The 21,122-nt window shown below is 38.3% G+C and overlaps 1 protein-coding gene across 13 annotated transcripts in view; it reads right to left on the bottom strand.

The window, feature by feature from the left end:
* GTDC1 (glycosyltransferase like domain containing 1) overlaps nt 1-21,122 on the bottom strand; it is a 395,678-nt gene that overhangs the window by 91,107 nt on the left and 283,449 nt on the right. The gene's annotated exons all lie outside the window — the stretch shown is intronic.

The following is a 21,122-nucleotide window of genomic DNA, read 5'->3' as shown; positions in this document are numbered from 1 at the left end:
GGTGTCCTCACAGGTAAGATGGAGAGGATGATATCTACGTTATAAGAATTACTGTTAGTATAGCTTGCATCAAAAGAAGTCTTAGATATTAATAACCTAGTACAGAATATGGCACCTAGTAACCACTGAATAAATACTAGCTTTTCAATATTAGGGTTATTATTAAGAATAAACCCTGGCCAAAAGGAAAAAAATCATCCCAAAGAAAAAGATTTGCTCAAAGTAGAGAGCCATGTGTATTACAAAGATCATAATATCTGTCTGGTAGGTTATAAACCCAAGGGTGAAAGCACTTTGGGGAAAAGAGAAAAAATGGTGGTGATATGTATCTATATACATACATATTTCTTCTGTGAAGTGTACTCCAGACTACCAGGCCAGGTAGAGGGCATGGTTTGGTAACAGACTACAAAACAGGCACAGAAGTAACATAAGCAGCGGTGGGGCCTTCAACCATGAGGACACCATCTGGAAGGCTTGCTTGGCAAAAACACAGTATTGGATAAATTCTTGACTCACTTTGCTAAGAGTTTAAGCTCTAAAAAGGCAGATGAAGCAAGTAGGGAAACTACTTTTCTGGACCTAAATCAGACAATTAGAGATGGAGGGATGAGTAGGGGATGTGGAAATGATCAGGAACTTGAAAGAAGGCATCCACTTAGCATCATGAAACCCTTAGCAACAGAAGAAAAATATGGGGAGTAAATAGAATTTGGTTTATGTTTAGGTTGGAGAAACATTTCACAAATCTGAGAACAGATAGGTATAATCCCGTGGAAAAGATGATGTGGGAAGTGGGGTCTGAGTGCAACCAAGGACATGCAGAACAAAGCTGGGAAAAGCAGGTCTTCATATAATTGGGGTTCTCACACTGTCTGGGAGTGGAGTCTGCCTGTTTTCTGCTCCTTGTTCTCTGTTCAGAGGGTAGCACTGGGGTGAATGGATATACCGAGGAAATCTCATTTTGGATCTTTCTAAGGTAAAATGTATGAGCAACGGGAGCTGTCCCCTAGGACATAAGGACCACAAAGATACCCACCAATGAAAGATTCTAGGATTATGTTTTTAATCTCTCACTAATTTAGAACAGAGGCCTGGACACAACAATTCAAGTCCGGCTTCCAGGCTTCAGATGGTCACGCCCTGGCAAGGTTGGGTGTTTCACCCACTTGCATACACACCACTGCCCAGCCCCCTCCCATTGTGTTCCGATTTGACTGCCTCGTGTGCCAGCCTCTAAACTGCAGGGATGATTCTATCCTGCTCACTTTGTGCTGGGTGGCCCCTGGTACTGAAACAGTTAACCATTTGTTTTCAGTTGCTGTTGGGAGTTAGTGGTCCCTGTCTTAGGCCGTAGTTTCTCAGCTAAGGTTGCAACACAATGGGAGATGCCGGTTGGGAATTCCACACTCTGCTATGGATCTCACCTCCAGTTTATTTCCTCAGAAAATTCTACTTGGAAATGAAAACATATCCTACTAGTTTAATGGAAGTTGCTGAGGATCCTCATTCCACCCTACCAAAAGCGCCAGATTCATTTTGAAAGGGGGTTCAATTAAAGGCAATGCTGGTCTCCGGGTTCCTCTTTGTCCTTTAAATTACCTGGTGCCTGAGCCTCTGTTTTGTTTTGTTCTGTTTCATTATTGTTTGAAGGGAAGGGGGGTGGGAAATGACCACTTCAGTGACAGCCTGAAACAAATTCCTTCTTCTTGAGGTTGGTCTCTCAAGTACTTTCCCAACGTTCACTGACAAGGAAATTTATTCATTCTGATGTATAGCTTGGCCATACCCTCTAGTCATCCGTAATAACAGATAGCACTGCAACCCTCCACAGAAATGGTTTTTAAGCTCCAATATAACAAAAATATTCTATACTTCTTAAAAGCACCCACGAAACAGATTTCATTTCCTTATTCAACAGATTATATACCTTGAGAAAGCATTACATTTTAATCACTGTTACAATTTAAATTTATAAAAAGGCTATAGTTATTTTATAATAAGAAACAATCACCAGTGAGTATCTACATGTCAAATGCAAAGAACATAGTGGTTATCAATTCACAAGGGAACTTAATTTAAGTTAACACTTGACAGATGTTTAGAACCTTTGAGGCACATATCTGTCGAGTTTCAAAGAGGCCAATAATAATGGTGTAAGAAAAGTTTAAACATTCTCTTCATCACGACAGTTTTGAGAGAAGTATCAGCTTATAATCTAGTTAGAAATATTCCTCAAAAAAATAAAATATCAAATCAATTTAGTTAGAGAATATCTACTCTGAAGATTCAGGTCCTTTTCCATCCATTCCAGAAAGTTTAATGTAGGTTTGCTAAATGAAGCTGCAAAGAAATGGGCATTTGAAAGAAAGGGGACTCCCCTAAATCACCTGACCCTTCCTTATTTTGCCGCATCTTTGTATTAAGCTATTACCAGGACACCAGAGCATGTAATTTCCTGGTTAGTGGAAATCCCTCTAATCAGAATATTTAGAATTGCTGTCTCCTTTAACTGGACTCCTTTTGTATTGTATACAACACAGAGGGAAATGCTATCATAACACTTCAATAGTTAAGTGACTTTATGAGAAAAATAGTTCCAAATGTTTCCTAAAACCCTCCAAACCGCACCAAAGAACATTATCGTAATATTATGTTTCCCCATTGCCTCCATTATTTAAACTTGTCTCTCTTGAAATGATACTTGGAGGAGAAACTTAGGTTTATGTAATGTATAAATTGTTTCTAAAGGAAAAGCCTTGGCTGCATAATTATTATATATGTAGACATGCCAGATAATTTAATGTTTTCAATAGCTTTTCTTTATTAATTGACAGAAGAGTATACTTAACGCTTTTGGTTACTAGAGCTTTTGGGAGAACTTATTTTTTTGTCTCTAACCTAAGCTATCCAAATAAGCATTGTATAATTCTCTTAAGTTCAGTACTGAACACACACAAAAACATCATAAATAATTACATTTTATATCTAAAAGCTAGTTTTCTTTGGCATAGCACGTATAACCCACACACACTGTATATCATTTATCAAAGTAGGATAACAACACATTTCAGCGAGTCCTACATCAAAAAGCACCTTAGTGGCAGGTTAACCTCAGATTCGGTTCTATGGTGGTCCCTCTGGAACCGTAAGTTGCCCATTTGAAGGGCTTTTGCAACAGGCTTTCTAGGGGTAATTACAGGTGCATATATTGTTAAAAAAATAGCCTCGAAGCAGAAACAGCCCAAATGCCCATCAGTGAACAAATGAGTAAATAAATGGTAGCACAGACATACTATGAAATATTATTTGGCCATAAAAAGGAAGGACGTCCTGATACACGATGACAGACGGATGAATTCTGAAAACATTATGCTAAAGGAAAGCAGACAGGCACAAAAGTCACATATGGTTCGATTTCATCTATAGGAAGAGATCAGTCCATAGAGACAGAACACAGACTGGTGGTTACCGGGGCTGGAGGTGGGAGAACGTACTTAACGGGGAAGGAGTTTTTCTTTGGTGATAGAAATGTCCTGGAACCAGACAGAAGTGGTGGTAGCGCATTTGTGAACAGCCCAACTGCCAATGAACTGTTTGCTTGAAAATGGATATATTTTATGTTATACTGATTTCACTTCAACATGTTTTTGCAAAAAAATGAGTAGAAAACATTTACCATCTACCCATAAGAAGCTGTCCTTTAGGGGCAACTGGAACATGAATGGCAGGGGCATTCTCTGTGTGTGGGTGTCCCCTCACCCTTCACTCAAGGCCGGCTTGTCTCCAGTCCCAGAAGGGGGTATGCACCCAAAGCAGGGGGTCTGGGCGTGGCAGCACCCCGTCACACCAGTCAGAAGGAGATACTTTGGGTTGCGGGGGGACAGGGACAGAAAACAAACAAACAAATGCCCTGGGCATCTCTCTGTTCTGTTTTAAACAATCCTTCTGAAATTTTACATACAATACTCCACAGACACATGTTTCAGATAACCAGCTCAGAATGTAATCTAACACTCATCAATGACTAAGGAAAATAATTTTCTACTTTATTATCAAACTTTTTTAGACATATGTAATGCATTCGGGCAAAAAGAGAGAAGGATTCTGGAATTTTGGCAATTTGATAGAATGGATATAGAAATCTCCTTAGAATGACTCAGTGGTTTAGTTCTCATTAGAAGCCTTTCTGTAACATAAAGCTTCAACTGCTAGACGATTTTAGAAGAAAAATATGCCACTGCTTCCATTTCGGAAAGAGTATGGACTTGAAATTAGAAGCCCTTGGCTTACATCTCAACTCTGCCACTCACTGTGTGACCCTGGTTTAAAAAAAAAAAAAAATCAGTCTCTTTGAGCCTCAGTTTCTTTGAGCCTCACAAGAATGTTGATGATGCCTCCTCTTTTGTGAATTAAATTATAATGGCTATGCCTGACATAAGGCAAGTGCTCAAGAAATGAATTTTTGTAAACTCACCTGCTTCTTTCCCCCAGTAAAAAATATTTATTCATAATCATCCATAGTTGTGAACATCATATAAACTCCATAATCAAGAATGATTATACTGTAATAGGAGCTTCTCCCCTATACTTTGAAACATTTTGCATTTGATATATACGTATAAACTGAGGAGTGTGAGAGATAATTAGATAGCAAACAGTTTGGAAAATGTCCTTAAAAGATTTTGCACCAAAAAAAAAAAAGAAAAGATTTTGTGCCTGGGTAAATTCAGAGTCTAAGAGGTACTCCCCATAGTTCTGGAGACACAGCTATGACACAGTTACAGTGTCGCTGAGGCAGAGCAACGTAGCCCATCCCAGGGAGACAGAAAGCATGACACTCCGCAAGTAGGTATTAGTTCTACAAATGTTTTGCTTCTCCAATAGTTTAAAAACAAGAATACAACTGTCTCTATACCTGTAGAACATTTAAAAACACGAGATAAAAGTGTTGTAGTTTCCACTTAAGCAATTCAGCCATTCTTGGGTACTTTTACAAAAATAAGAAGCAACAACTGCAGAGCACCCAATATTGTGTGCGATGGAACATTCAAAAATAATTAAGAAAATACTGTTCATGCTCTCGGAGGAACTTATGTTGTGGGGGACAACAACAGCAATGAGACTTAAAAAATACAGACTTTTATAAAGACTTGTAAAATGATTCCTACTTTTTTCCTATGGACTCACCACGCAAACAGTTTTAACCTGACACTGTATAGGAAATTTAACATGGATTTTAAACCTCAATAGAAATAAAATTTAAATTAAATTAAAAATAAGGAATGGTGTGTGGATTTTGTATTATTTTTAAAAAGAGTAGGAAGGAGCCTAAGATGGAGGGAAAGAGACCATTTACATGATAGTAAATACAACGTGTAAAAGAATATTTGTTTTTACTTACTTTGTGTGAAAAATCATCCTTCTTCCTGGCATTTATGTAACTTTCTTTTTTTTTTTTTTTTTCAAAATTTTATTTATTTATTTGACAGAGAGAGAGACAGCGAGAGAACGAACACAAGCAGGGGCAGATGGAGAGGGAGAAGCAGACTCCCCGCTAAGCAGGGAACCCAATGTGGGGCTCAATCCCAAGACCTAAGATCATGATGTGAGCCGAAGGCAGACGCTTAACAACTGAGCCACCCAGCTGCCCCGTTTATGTAACTTTTGACTTCAGAGACTACGCTATTGAAATTTTTATAGAACCACAGCATTGAGATTGGAGAGAAACCAGAGAAATTATTTAATTTTACTCCCTCATTTTTAAGTTGGGAGGCAAAAGTCTAAAATGAAGTGTGTTCTAGAAAATACTAGTTCCTCAGGATTTTAGTAAATGCTCTATGAGTTAAAAATCATCATCTGTGGTTAAACAGTAAGTTTTAGAAATATTAGATTAAAAAAAGTTAGACAGATTTATTTATTTCGGGCTTTTCACACTTGAATACGAATGCGCTTTGTGAATACTTCTAGGGAGATAATACTTCTCCCTAGAAGAATACTTCTAGGGGGTGCAGAGCTGCCCCCTTCACCTTCCTTCTTTTCTTAAAAAAGGAGCATTTCATGGAACCACATGTAGAGAACATATTTTAAGGAATACTACTCCAGAAAATTTAATTCCAAGATACAACTATGTGAGCCCTGATTCCGTCAAGGGATTAGAACCATGACTCCAGGCTTCTGGGCTAGGGAGTCTTTTACGCTCACCACTCTCATACCCCTTCCTGAAAGAGTAAAAACAAGTCATAAGAATGAATTTTCTGAGAAATATTCACTAATCAAATATGCCATTTGCTTCCAGGACCAGGGAATGATGCCAGCACATCCTAGGTATCATCACACAGAGCCACAATCTTGTCCCAACTTTGGCCTGGGTCACTCCTATCTTTATATGCAGGTTTATAGGCACCAGAAAGGCAAGGGAGCAACACTGAATGTGTAACATCCATTTCCAGTGCACTGATTGGCACTGGCGTTGGCTTTCTTAAACTTCTTTATAATTGACAATTGTATTATTATTATTATTATTTTTATTTATTTATTTATTTTTTTTTTTTAAAGTTGACCCAGTAGGCCTAAGTCTTAGACACTTGTACTTTGGAAAACATTTGATGAAATGTCACTGAAGCTACTCGTATACTTCTGGAAAACTACGGATGACTTGCTGAGGACCTAGTCTGCTTGAAGAAATATATGTCATTCAGAATGATAAAAATAGGGGGTATGTATTCTCAATAGCTGTAGCAAAGGCTTATATAAGAAATATGTCCCCTTTGCTTTCATAGACTTCTTTTTTTCTTTAAATATTCCACAAAAGAAGGGAATACAAGTTGACTTTTGGAATACTTTTAAATTTTTCTTGAAGTTCAAAGCAGAAAATGCCCATATTCAGTTTCAACTTTACATGCTTGTCTGTGCAAATGCCCATGTGTATGTGTATGGCAGCAGTGATAACTGTACTACATTCAGGATACAAATCCTCACGACTACTGTTCTAAACAAAGTGTGCCTTCATGATTGTTCTACTTCATTATCACTTGTTTCTGCGTGAGTTAATTTGCAGTTGATGTTGTTCATTTATTTCACTAGACTTATGCCACTTTCTAAAAGAATAAAACAATGTTATAATTTTTTTTTTTTTTCTGTTTGCCCTACTTGGAGGTCTAGGGCTCCAAGTTGTTCTTAAGGATACTCTCCTCTCATCTACTGTATACACTAAAAGCATCTATGCCAGTGAGCCATATGTCACTAAGACCTTAAAAGTTCATGGCCATAAAGATAAGAGGATCTTATAGTCAGGTGTCAGAAAATCCAATAACTGGAATGAAAGAAGAGAAACAGAAAGAAAGATGGGATGGAGCAAAATAAGAGTTTATGAGGAAAGAAGCTTAAGTAGGTAAAAGTCTAGAATCCCAAGGGTGGGGGACTGAAAAGGGAGACTTCAAAGAAAGGACTCAGTTATCAGATGATGGGAAGAACCCAAATCCAAATACTGACACACCTGTCAGTGGCTCAAAGCTCCTTAACCAACACAGAAAATGCAGGGTATGACTCTCAGACAGTGAGACGGAGTTATCATTATTTTTCATTTTGCTAAAAGAAATACACTGAAATAACTTTTCTCTTCCAAAATGCACGCCAATTAGGTTGATATGACTGGAAACACGTGGTACGTTTTTGATCTTTGGAGGTGGTCACATACTTTTTTCTTCCAATCATTCATTCATTGACTATGCCAGATACTCTCACTGCCCTTGGGAATTTCACAATCCATTATAATAAATATGCTCCGAATTACTAAATTTGGGGGTTGAGGCATTTTAACTCATAACCAGAAGTTATGAGTTCAAAAGCCACTAACTGTGATGACTAAGTTGAGTAATATCTCAGGTCACAATAAGTAATAAAGCTGGTTTTCCTAGGTGGTTTCTAAACTATTAGTGGAGGAGATTTCCCAAAATATTTTCTGAAATGACAGCAGTACTGAAATAATTGTAGTTTTGTGAGAGCATAGTTTGAAGAGTAGTGCTTCCTCATCTGAATAATTCAAGAGAAAAATATTCTGTAAATATCTGCCATATACACATACTGTACAATACACTTTCTGAATGAAGCTGTTTAAAGCATCACCCAGGCTGTTAGGACACTCACATCCCAATAGAAAATAGTTGTTGTAATATAAGATGGACTCTAAGCACCATATCTGTCCTACCACCAGCAAATCTCATTAGTGTCTGATATTTGGCACTGCTCCGTGGATACAGTGATAAACAAAATGTGGCCATGACTGCAAGAGTTCACAATCTAGTGAAGTAAATAAAAAAGGTGAAGAGGAGAATTTTAGTTTGGAGTGGTTAATTTCTATACTGAGTAGAGTCTTTGAAGTGTGTCAATATGTATGTGTGTGAATATATGTATGTTCAACCAAGTAGAAGATGACCAAAGTCTCATGTGCAATGAGGGCTAGGATGCGAGTAGGTCCAGAGCATGCTGGAGCATGGAACCAATTTAGAGGGGGCTTCTGAGGGGCTCTGGAAGATAAATGAGAGTGACCCCTGGAAGGAAGAAGGATGCATTTCAGGTAGATGAAGGAATATGGGGAGGTGGAGGCAAGGGAGAGAAGGACCTGTCTAGGAGGTTGTTCCCCATGGCAGGATTACTGTGTGTGTGTGTGGGCGGGGGGTGGGATGAGAGTGCTGGGAACGAAGAGACTGGGGAGATATTTACGAAGGCCTCATGATATACCCTGCGCTGGAGTGTGGCCTCTGTTGAGGTGGCAAGAACGCCACAAATGACTCTCTAGGAGAGTTCCTAGAGGAGATGCCTTTTGGTTGGTGTGTTTTTTGTAGGGAAACTTTCAACAGTATGAATGACAGTTGAGGCTAGGCAGGCCTGCTGGGTGGAGAGAAAAGAGAACGTAAGGGCGAGGCTGCATACATACACTGGGATCTATACCAGACTAAGGATGGAGGAGAGACAGCAGTTCAGCCTGAGGAGGGGGCGGGGTTAGAAAGAAGTGAGATTAGACAAGAGACTGTGGAAGGCCTTCAGGACTTAGGACAGGCTAAGGAGCTTAAATGATATTCAGCCAATGGGAGAGCTTAAACCTGGATGAACGGAAAACAGTAGCATCATTTACAGGAAAAACAAAACAAAACAAGAACAAACAATGACTGCAGAAGTGCAAGACAGAAAGAGGAAGAGAAGCTGGTCTCTGGAAGAACAGGAAGCCTTTGGTTTTGGTCTAATATCATGGATTCATCATACCTCCTAAGATCACAAGTGCTGAAAAGAGAACTTGAACTTATAACCTCTTTTTGGTGAGTCTTACATGGCCGGACAGTTTGCAAAAAAAGCCACCTGTCCACTAAAAGATCTATTCAAGACACCAAAGGGTTTCATAAAGACATCACAATGCCTAACTTGGGTTAAGAGCTTCTAGGCACAATAGTCAACCGATCTAAGCCTTTTTAGGTCACCCGAAAATGTATCTGTTTCCCCCACCCCTTCTTATTTTCTCTCATGGGAAATATCTGAACATCGTATTCATTCATTTTTGGAATGACCACAGTTTGGAGTGGTTAATTTCTATACTGAGTAGTCTTTGAAGTGTGTCAATATGTATGAGTGTGAATATATGTATGTTCAACCAAGTAGAAGATGACCAAAGTCTCATTAGAAAATACGTAATAAACAGGTTCTTTCTGAAAGTAGGCCAGCAAGGTAAAGCCCTTATGCCAGCATCTTTTTATTGTCACTTTCTTGCTAACTTACCAGGAGTCCTAAATTATCTACTTTGTCATCAGTTACCAGAGAAGCAAGTCATTTGAGAGGGGCTGCTTAAAATTGATCGAACTTGCCTTGATTTTTGTAGATGGTGTAAAGCCACATTTATACAGCACTCTCTGGAATGACATTGCTTCAGGAAAAAGGACAATGGCTACAAAAACCTTTTAGTGTATGCTACCTGTCAAATCTGTGAACTGAACCCCAGCATCACATCAGTTTTGTTAGAGCAGTGGCATTTGCTAAATCAGAGCAGGAGACAGGCTTTTTTATATTTTTTCCTTTTGGATACTCAGATCAAAAGAAAGGTGTACACTTTATTTTTAATCCCATTACTTCACATGAGCCCAGACAGAACATCAAAGACAAGGTATGCAGGTTTAACCATTAGCACCAACATAATCCAAAGTTGAAAATCTCTTCCAGATAGCTACCTCACTTTGAAATAGACCACATTTGCGTTATTCTGAGTCAATATTACTCTCAACTGTGTTTTAATTTTCACTGTACTTAAAAAGAAAAAAAAATATCCAAGGTATGTGATTTTGCCTTACAGCATCAAGCATAAGTTTGTAGGACAATCTAATATTATTCGAGTAAATGCAATTCACATCTACTTTTTTTTTTAAAGTTGGCTCAGACGTCCATCTCAATTTCATGAAAGGGAAGAAAGTGAATGAAATGCAGTTGCAAATCGTATTTGAGGAGGGCAATGCTTCTCCACATCTGAAGTCTATTGAAAGCTCATGAGTAAGAACGTGGGGAACAAATCTCTTCTGTTCAAAAGATGTGTCAGTGGAGAAATTCTCAGAAAATAGCACACAATTCATCAGAAATCACACATTTCTTTTCCAAACCAGATAATGAAAGAAAGTTGCTGTTTTGAATTCTTTCCAAGGGGAACTAAATATAAGTATATAAAATAATTCATAGAGGTTTTTGCACTCGAAAATGTACCATAAACAGTACAGAGAGATTAAAAAAGATACTGAACAATTAGATATCTGGGCATCAACCATCAGACTGTACGATGGTGAAGTAACTGGTACAGATGTATTGGTGTATAGCCCTGGCTTCAAAAATGTTCACAATTCTTAAATGAAGTGAAGCTGGCTTTGTGCAGATACATGGTGGTTGACTTGATTTCATCACCACCACACCAGGAAGAGCAAACGTTCATTAAGTTTCTAGCATTCATAGTGTCCTACTCGAATGTCTGTGAATACAAAGAGGAATATATGTGTGAGATGGCACTTAAGCTTCATGATTCATTCGTAGGGGAGACGGACTGTGTGTATATCTAAATACACACAATAAACAATTCACAAAGTAATCCATGCGTAGTGCTAAAGAGTGGCCACAAATGTCAGAGAAATTCTAAAGATGAAGATCTAGCTCAGGAGTAAGAGAAAATGAAGCTACCTCAAGGAGAAGGGAGAAGATGAATGTAGACTAAACAAAGTATGGTCTGATTTCAGATAGAAATTGAGAAGAAAAAAGGGCATTTCAGGAAAAATAGAAAGGAATGCCTACTACCAGAAGAGTGTGTGTGTGTGTGTGTTGTGTGAAATCAAATTACCCTCAATTTAACTTTAAACTTCTCAGCACTTATATTTTACCAATGAGGAAACTGAGGTGCGTGCAGAGTAAAGAATTTATAACCATGCATCTATTAAGTGGTAGATTCAAGAGCTGAATCCATTTCTAGCCCATGTATAGTTCATACTCTTTCCACAAGGCCACAATACGACCAGAAGGTAGAAGGCTAGGAATACAATGCAAAGGTAGAGAGAAATGTGGATAATACATTTGGAGAAGCATGAATGTACCTACTGGGGTTCATGGAGGGGGAGAGTGAGAGATGAGTCAGGCGGGGAGGGAATGTATGGCTTCAGGTGGCAGGCTGAGCAATGTGACTTTCACTTGTAGGCAGCAGAAACTAAAGATTTTAATGTAATGGGTTTGTACTAGGCAGTAGTTTAAAAATGTTAGTTTAGCACAGTGCAGCGGAAATCTTAGATGTGGAGCAAAAGATAAGTGGTTAAGGCTAGAAGCAGAGCAGAGAAAAAGAGAAGATGGTTACACTCCTCAGGCTTCATTGTGTTAGTTCCAACAAGAACTGAAGAGAGAGCCAGCTGTGAGACACACTTTCCAGCCAGTTACGATACACAGTCACTGCTGATTTCACAACTTTGAAATCACCAAATCTGACATAGTATGAACTATATAAGTTCACATGAATGGCTATAGGAGAGTATCTCCTGAACATGGAAATGAGGGACTGTTCTCTGTAGTCCACGTGGAGAATCATAGCCAATCTCTATGACCATGCTCCCCATGAGGATTTCAACAGGCAACTGAAGGACACTATCAAATCAAAACATTCAAGACCCAGGACCAACGGACTTGATATTGAAAAATGAGAAATGATGCTAACGTCATCAGACCAAAAGCCCCTGTTAATTTTACTGATACATGGAAGTTTCATATTTGGACAGAATAAAATATTAGCTAAACAAGAAATGGTAAAAGTTAACATACTAAGGATTGGTTTGCTTTTCGTTACTGTTTTTTGCTGTTTTACATTATGGCTTTTTGTTGAAGGGTAGATAGGTATGGTCCACTCTTGTATCAAAAATCAATATCTACTCTTACAGCAGTGTTAAATTAGATGAAATATAAAACCATTTTTCTAAATATGAATGCGAAGACTGTATAATATGACACAGCATACTTTAAGAAAAAAAGCCACCCAGAGAGCTTCAATGACTCTTCATCTTTGAGGTAAGTGAGCTTGAGTCTTTTTAAAACCTGACAAGATCATATAAATAGAAAAGTAAGTAGAAAAGGCTAAACAGAGAAGGTATTAGAAGCCATCCAGTTAACTCTCATTACATTAAATATTATTGAAGATAGTCAACTCTTAGGGTCCTCCACCCTAATTAGGGTAAGAGAGAGAGAAAGACCAAAGGTGGGGGGAGGCGAGAGTAGACAGAAAGAAACTAAGTACTTTCATATATTCATTTTCGTTTGAGGAATATATCACTCCTTTTGAAAACCCTCCGAAATGTACCACTATCTATTATCTAATATTTATCTTGTCGGTCTGTCTGTTTCTCTCTGTGAGCAGATTAATCTCAGAGGTCGCCTCTCTCAGGATTATAAATCAAAAGTCAAGATCATCTGGAAAAAGAGATGTTCAAAAACCAGAATTGATATGAGTGACTCGAGACAAGAGATCCATTCTGAAAGCACGACACAAACACAGTGAGGAGAGTGCCTCTAGTAGAATGAAAGCAAAGGTGGGATTCCTGTGATCTGTAGACAAAGTCTTTATTTTTTTAGGTTAAGTTATAAGTCATCCACAATATTTATATTAACGTTGAGCTCACCTTTCTGAAATTCATGATGAAATCACCGTGCAAAGATTTTTTTTAGAAGATTTATTTATGTATGTATTTATTTGAGAGAGAGCATACATGTGAGCAGGGAGAGGGGCAGATGGAGAGGCGAGAGAGAATCTTCAAGCAGACTCTGTGTGGAACATGGAGGTCGATGCGAAACTTGATCCCAGGATGCTGAGATCATGACCAGAGTTGAAATCAAGAGTTGGGTACTTAACCGACTGAGATACCCAGGAGCCCACCATGCAAAGATTTAGAATCCTACAAATGTCTCTAGTTTGGGATAGAATTTATATGATTTGAAGATTTCTAGAATGCCAATTAGATTCTCTTCCTCACTGAATAGTTTTCTGATGACTGCTGCCACTGTCATTTCTATAGTCTATGACTTCATGTAAATTTCCACCTTGAATTTTTGTCATACATTTGATATGTATTTCATTATAAAAATGAAAGAAAATTATGAAGAAAGTTAAATGTTCAGGAAACTACGTATGGAGCATTGAATCACCTGCAATTATCTGGCTTATGTATATTCTCATAGCTAATTGAATAAGAAAGTGGCCTTCTGTCATTTTATGTAGTAAGATTAAGATTTTTGTTCTCCGCTTATGAAGCCATTCACCTATTCGTGCCAAACTACCTTTCTTGGTAGAGATACAATAAGACACTTAATTCTTCTGTTAAAAGCATGGTATGATAGCAGTAAGACAAAAAGAAAAAAATTAACTACTTAAAACTGCAGTTTTTGGGAAACTTCAAGGATTTTAATGATGAGACATGTCAGGATTCCTTTTGCAGAGATACTACACTATCTCTATAAATGCTGAACACCCATATTCAGAGGGGAAAGCAAGCAGTTAGACAAGTTTAACATGCTTCGCAAATTAACTATGACTGCAACATGTGCAAGTGGGTATTCACTGCTACTGAATAACATTTATAGTAGCACCCTTCTAGAATTGTTTATTATTATTATCATTATTACTATTATTATATAATCATCATCATTAGGAAGAGATCATTAAAGGGAAACTGACATTTGCTTTTCATCCTGAAAACATACTTCCCAATCTTGAACTGAACCTGATATGCCATCAAGGGATGGAAAACCCATCCGTTATCACTCACTCAGCAATGCAAAGCAATTGTAACTTGTGGTAAGTTCTCTCTTAACTGTGAAGGGAAATACCACATCATTCTATGCCCCTGGATTAATTCTTGGGAAGTTCACGAGTCTTTGCAGAATGAAATAGGCTGATGGTTCAGACCAGATGATAGAACACTATTTCTCACATTGGTTTGAAATCTATTTTAACACAGTGAAGACACGAAGTATGTACTAAATGCCCAGTGGATGCCTCATCAGATTAGTTGCTGAAAAGGAATAATACAAGGGCCCCAGGGAGCCAATAAACTAATGTGGAGCTAGATGTACATACCTCGAACAGCTAGGGAGTAACATAATACGTTATGTAGCCAAGTGATGAACTGAGTGATTAATATACATGGACTATAGGAATTCGGAGAGGGGAAAGAATAATGGAGGATGGTTACATGCCAAATGTAGAAAATGGACTTTCTTCTTCTTTTCTTTTCTTTCAGAAATTCAGTCACTGCACAAATATTTGCTGAGCTCTTACTATATGTTAGGAGCAGTGGCAAACAAGGTAGAGAGAGTCCTATGGTGTCTCCAGCCTATCTGAGGGTAGTAGAGCTGTGCAGAGGATCAGTAAACCCATAATTACAAAAGAAATCATTATAATTAAGACTATTAAGAAATTAATTAAATTTCTACACAGAATATAAATGCAGCTTTAAAGCAGATCAAGGGAAATGTTCCTCTTCTTTAAAGTAAACCAAAGAGTCCCAAGTCCCATGATTTAACTTTATTTCACTATTTGACTGTGATCCCAGTTCAATGGTAGAGAAGAGTGCTTGGTCTCCTGGTTGCCTTCATCTAAGCCTTTCTACTGTCACATCCCCACCACCACAAGCCCTGCTGCCCTTTGCATGTGGGTGCTTGCCTGCCCCACAGTTCTTATTTGTGATATACGTTTTTCACATCAGAACATCTACTTTGTAACTCATAGTTGAAGTGATAGGGTAGCTAACTCTTCAGAAGAAAGTGAAGAGACAGTTTGCCTACTGGTGTTAGCATTTGCTGTAGCTATTCCTGGCACTGGGCAACACATGTTTTTAATAAACTTGTAAAAACAGTGTAGATCTAGCTGTAAATATGTTTTGCTTGGTAATGTAGGCTGAATATAATGATTAGATTGACAGTTGTTGGGTTCCCCCCACCCTCTAAAAAATCACAGTAAGATACAAAGAGAAATAGTTTGAATGATGAGGCCCAAGTCAGTATCATGATACCAACACTGTGTTGATAATTATTGTTTATGACAACAGTCAATTTATAGTAAAAACATGCTGCTGTTTTCCTTGTTCACAGCATTACACGTTGTGTTTAGTCTCTTAGAAATATCCAGCTCCCTGTGAAGTAGCCTGTATCTATAATTAGAACTAGGCCACATAATCAGATGCCTGTCAATGTTGTGGTAAGCAGCTAAAATATAGAATAAAGTTTGAAGATACTGATACATGATTTGGAGAAATTATTCCTTAAAGTAAAATATTTACTTTTATTTTCAGTATTATCAATACAATGCAATGGCCACAAACAGATTTGCAAAGAATTGGTAAAAATTTATGCGTAATAACTAAAATAAAAGTCATCTACTAATATGACATTAACCATCAGTGAGCTAAACCCAAACTTGGTATAATGTCATTTAAAAACTTTACACAGATATCGAACAGAAACTTTAAGAGATTTTAAACTTCATTTTGTAGGACGAAAAGACATAGTCTATATAAATCCGTTTATTATCAACTACTTGTCAAAAGGTTCTTTTTTCCTAGCTAAGGAATTATTGTGGCACTCCCATTCAGAAAACAGTCACACTGACTGTCAGCAGCCTAGTATTACCGACGGTAAATATCAGAGAGCCGTACTTCCTAGATTTGGGATACCTGCACCAAATTATATTTAGTATAGCAAAAGAAATCCATTGTACACATAGGTGGGTAAAATGAATTAGTCGATCTACTGACTGAAGATATGGTAGGTGCATAATTAATTTAAGTCTTATCATGGGTAATGTGGAGTGGAAGAGAAGGAAGAAATAAAGATTTATAAAACAAAATGCTCTGCTCTAGAACCTCACAATCTAGACAGAACATTTAGAGAGAGCTCCAGATCTATATATCTTTTTATCAAATAATAATAATAATAATAATGATATGTAGATCTGGAATTAAGTCATAATCAAGGTTAATACTGATCAATTTCACTGTCATATTTTTGTTTTTCTGCTGACAAAAGAGAACTACTAAGATCTTTTTAAAATTACACAGTGAGAACAAGGTAAATTGTTAGAACATGAACAACTACTTTCAAATTTTATATAGGCTGTCAAGAGGAAAATGTTCTGTAAGTCCCTAAAGGGAAGCAGTAAGAACAATGAAGGAAGCTATAAGGAGAGAGATTTTTGGCTTCAGGGAAAAATGAATTCTAATAATCAGAGGTGTCCAAAAATAAGTCAACCAGTTTAGTAGGTAATGAGTTTTCTACTATTGCATGAAGCAAGTACTGGCTGGACTTCTCCTTGGTGGAGACGGTTTAGATAGTATTAAAAGAGTTGGGAGGGGACGCCTGTACGATTCAATCGATAAAATGTTAGTAATAATGATGATGGTAAGGGTGACAGATTTATAAAACATACAACTTGAAATCTGAGACAAAAAGGGCAACTGTTTTTTTTTAAAAAACCCACTTCTCCTTTATTCTTTATAAAATGACAGTAAATGACTTTTAATAGTTTACCTAACTTTTATCGGAATCTATAAATCTTTCCCTAAATAAATTTACATCTTAATATTTGTGAGTAGTCGGCTGCATTGGTGAAGCTGGTTCATTTCCCTTTCAGTCAGTGCAGTTGCGTGCTCATATCCCACCACACACAGTTTATTTTGCCTTCACTGTTTCCAAGTATACATATTATTTTAATTTTAAATAATTAATTGATTGATTTTGAAAAAGGTTTTACTTATTCACTTGACAGAGATCACACGTAGGCAGAGAGGAAGGCAGAGAGAGAGGGGGAAGGAGGCTCCCCATTGAGCAAAGAGCCCAATGCGGGGCCTCGATCCCAGGACCCTGAGATCATGACCTGAGCCGAAGGCAGAGGTTTAACCCGCTGAGCCACCCAGGTGCCCCATACATATTATTTTTCAGCTTTGTTTTTTTCTAAGTTTTTTTTTTCCATGTAACTATATCATGGATATCTTTCTGATCAGTAAATATGAACCAATTTCATTGTTTTTAACATTGGCATATGTAGTGTTCCAGTCAGTGAATGTATACATCATCATCTAGACAAATAGATATTTAGGTTGCTTCTAAAATACTACACTGAAAAGAGTGCAAAAGATTACAATCATCCTTTTACATTCATCTCAATGTTATGCTAGCATATCTTTAGGAAAGACAACTATAAATGGGATTATTAGGTCATAAAGCACGCACATTACACATTTTGATAGAAACTGCCAAGTTGCCTCTGAGTTGTAACAATGCCCTAGCAACCAGGTAGGGAATACCCCTCCCAATAATTCTACACTTCCCTGATCATTACATGCACAAGGTACTATGCTAGGACTGTAAGAGCTGCACAAAAGAACATGCCGTTTCTCCCCATAATCTAGTTGGAGAGATTTTAAAAAATACACATAAATACACGTAAGAATAGAAAGTGGAATAAAAAAGTAGTTGAGACAGAAAATGCTGCATCGGCAAGTAGAGGTGACTGTGAGGTTTGGGAGAGCAGGAAGGATTCAGACAGAGCTGTGAAGAGCCAGAAGGACCCCGAAGGGCAAGGAAAAAGTGGAGACACATCTCAGTGGGGGCGCACGCCTTCCGGTGCTGGTGTGAGATCACCTTAGCGAAAGCAGAGAATTTAAGGAGGTGAAACAGGTTCACATTTTACTCTCCCTTACCCCACTTTCTTTTTCTTCATATCACTTACAACTACCCCAAGTTACCGAAACTATATATTATTAGACACTATATATTAGAAGTATTATGCAGAATACAATAAAGACCAATGTCTATTACTATACATTCTATAGTGACATGTTCACTTGTTTATCGCCCATGTCCTTACTGCTCCAAAGGGGTGGTTGACAGTTGTGTTCACTGCTGGGTCTCCAGAATCGGGACCAGGCCAGCACACAACAGCCCCCCAGGAAATGAGTTTGCTGAGGAATGAATGTCTGTGTCATGCTGACATCACTAAGAGGAGTCGGAAATGGCAGGCTAAAGAACGGATTTACAGGACTTCTATGGCAAATGGAAAGTAACAACAGGATGAAACCAGGAGTGTGAAGCAGTGAGATGCAGGGGTGTTTGTGGAAACTTCATCTGGTTTTGTTATGCACGATGGATCGGTGTGGTGGCTGAACCAGCAAGGAGATCATTGCAGTCCTGCAGGCATCAGGAAAACAAACCTGAGAGTGGGTGGAAAGAGCATCCTGAACGGAGGAGCAAAGGCTTGGTGACAAAATGACTAATGATGGTTACCATTTAAGTCCGTGCAGAAGTCGTGCTTCTTTCATGTTCAACACTGCACATTTATTTAATCCTGTGAGATAGGTACTATTACCCGAGTTCTTTAAAAGAGGAGATGGAGATACAGAAAGGTTAGGTAGCTCCCTCAAAGTCACACAGTAAGTAGGACCCCCCCAGCTAATTCTATGCCTGTAAAACTCCTACTCGTTCCTTTATTTTAAAGGAAAACACATGGGCTCTCGGCACAGGGGACAGGATTCTGGTCATGCAGTGACACTGAGCATACATATTCATGTCCAAACTCTGGTATTCCCAAGGAAGGAGAAAATGATCAAGTGTGCGCTGGGTCAGTGTTTTCATGACCAGGTCAATTTAGTGCGTCATGATCAGCATTCTGAAAAGAAATGAACTAGAGAACATAAAGAGAAAAGGAAACATGAAAATGAATCACTTGTAGTATTGTTTCATGGAACTTTTGTTTTGGATATACATGTATGTGTGTACTGTTTTATTTGATTTTTAAGATTTATTTATTTATTTATTTGAGAGAGAGAGAGAGCATGAGAGGGGAGGTCAGAGGGAGAAGCAGACTCCTTTTGTTGAAAGCTTGATTACAGTACTTTGGATGTGAAAGAGGCATCACAGTTTACAGAGCCTCACGGCAACCTGGTGTTTCCATCTTTATTTTCAGATTGAAGAAGCTGAGGTTCAGGATGGCAGAGCCAGGACCTGAAACCAGGGCTCTGTCTCCCAATGACAGGCTCCTCTTTGCAGCACAGTAGCTCGGTATCATCAAAATGGGAAAGCAAGTTCAAGAGAGTTGCTTCTTTTTCTTCATTTAGCCAAGGCTAGGCCAAGTGGGTCTGTAAGCTTTTTGCCCATCACTGTGTGCAGAAACATTAAGGCTATCTCGTTTTGTTTCAAGAGATTAGAAGAAAACAAATGCTTTCAGGTAGAGCTATACTCTAGACACTCTACCAAAAAAAAAAAAAAGATGTTAAAACCGTATCTCCCTGCCCAGGCTCAGGTTCCTAGAAGACATGAAGAAACAAGCCCCATGACCTGAAGACCCAGCACAGAGAAGGTTCTTTGCTTAAATTCTAATAAACATATTTATGAAAGCAAAATTATAAAGGGAATTCTATTTTTCCACTGACTTCTAAAGCCTCCCAGAAAGTCAGAACTGGCAGGTGCCTTAGAGATCATTTAGTTCACCCTCACATTACAAAAGAGTCTGCAACAGAAGCCCACGGAAGTTAAGGAAGTGAATGCAACGTCACATAGCTGATGAGTAGCAGGGTCCCCTTGTTCTCAGATAAATCACAGCTTTATCAAGAAATGTGAAAGAGTGTAGATCAAGGTAAATAAGGAGTTGAGTGTGAGGGTTTTTGCTTTTGTTACTAGAAGGCTGATGATGATCTCTGGAAGTCTGACCTGGCCTGGACTATGGGGCTGACACAGCCTCTGGACCTCAACTAGTCCTGACTCCTGCCCATCAGCACTGCACTGAGCTCAGCTGGTCTGGGACCAGTACCCCCGTTGCTGCCTGAGATGCAACCACCCTTCCTGACACAGGATGCCAGCCTTCTCCCCAGGGTCAGTAGCGGCACTCAGTGACCCTTCTTTCTTTGGTTTCCTTTAAAGCCAAATTCTTTCATGAGCTCATGATGTTGACAAGTCTGATATCCACTGATCAAACAGATTGAAAATAATATAAATTTTGAAGATATTGTCTTATAATAACTATCTGTCTCTGAAGGCTATTGTTTAACAACAGATATTAAAATTAAAAAAAAAAACAACACTGGCCCCTAAAAGCTTGAAGTTACATCCAACTTTTGTTTGATGTTCTGTAACTAAGAAACAACTTCTAAAAAGGAAGAAGATAAAAAATGAACCTAGGCTAGCAGAGAAGATGCCAAATTTCAATCCCCTGAGCTGCGAAAACCTTCCAATCGGTCCGTAAATGAGGTAAAGGAGGACTCATGCATTGCTAAATATTTATTGTTGCTAAGTTTCATCACTGTTAATGTACAGGTAACGGATGGCTTCTTGTCCTTTGAAGTCAAACATCACCACTTACGTGGTGACAAGTATTCACCTCCCTGAAATGGACACACGCACACATCCAGGCATATACACACACAGACACAATCCTCTGAGACTTTTATCTTCTTTAGAAGTAGTTCTAGGCTATGAGTCAAATGGACTTAAAAAAAAAAAAGGAATTAAAAGAGGAAAAAGGAAAAGATATTAGCTTTCATTTTTCATTCTGTGTTGGATATTTTGCTCAGACAAATTCA

The sequence above is a fragment of the Meles meles genome, chromosome 9 (genome assembly GCF_922984935.1).
Source record: "Meles meles chromosome 9, mMelMel3.1 paternal haplotype, whole genome shotgun sequence".
Classification (NCBI taxonomy): Eukaryota; Metazoa; Chordata; class Mammalia; order Carnivora; family Mustelidae; genus Meles; species Meles meles.
Note: the sequence above shows the minus strand (reverse complement) of the source record. Positions and strands in the feature narration are given on the sequence as shown.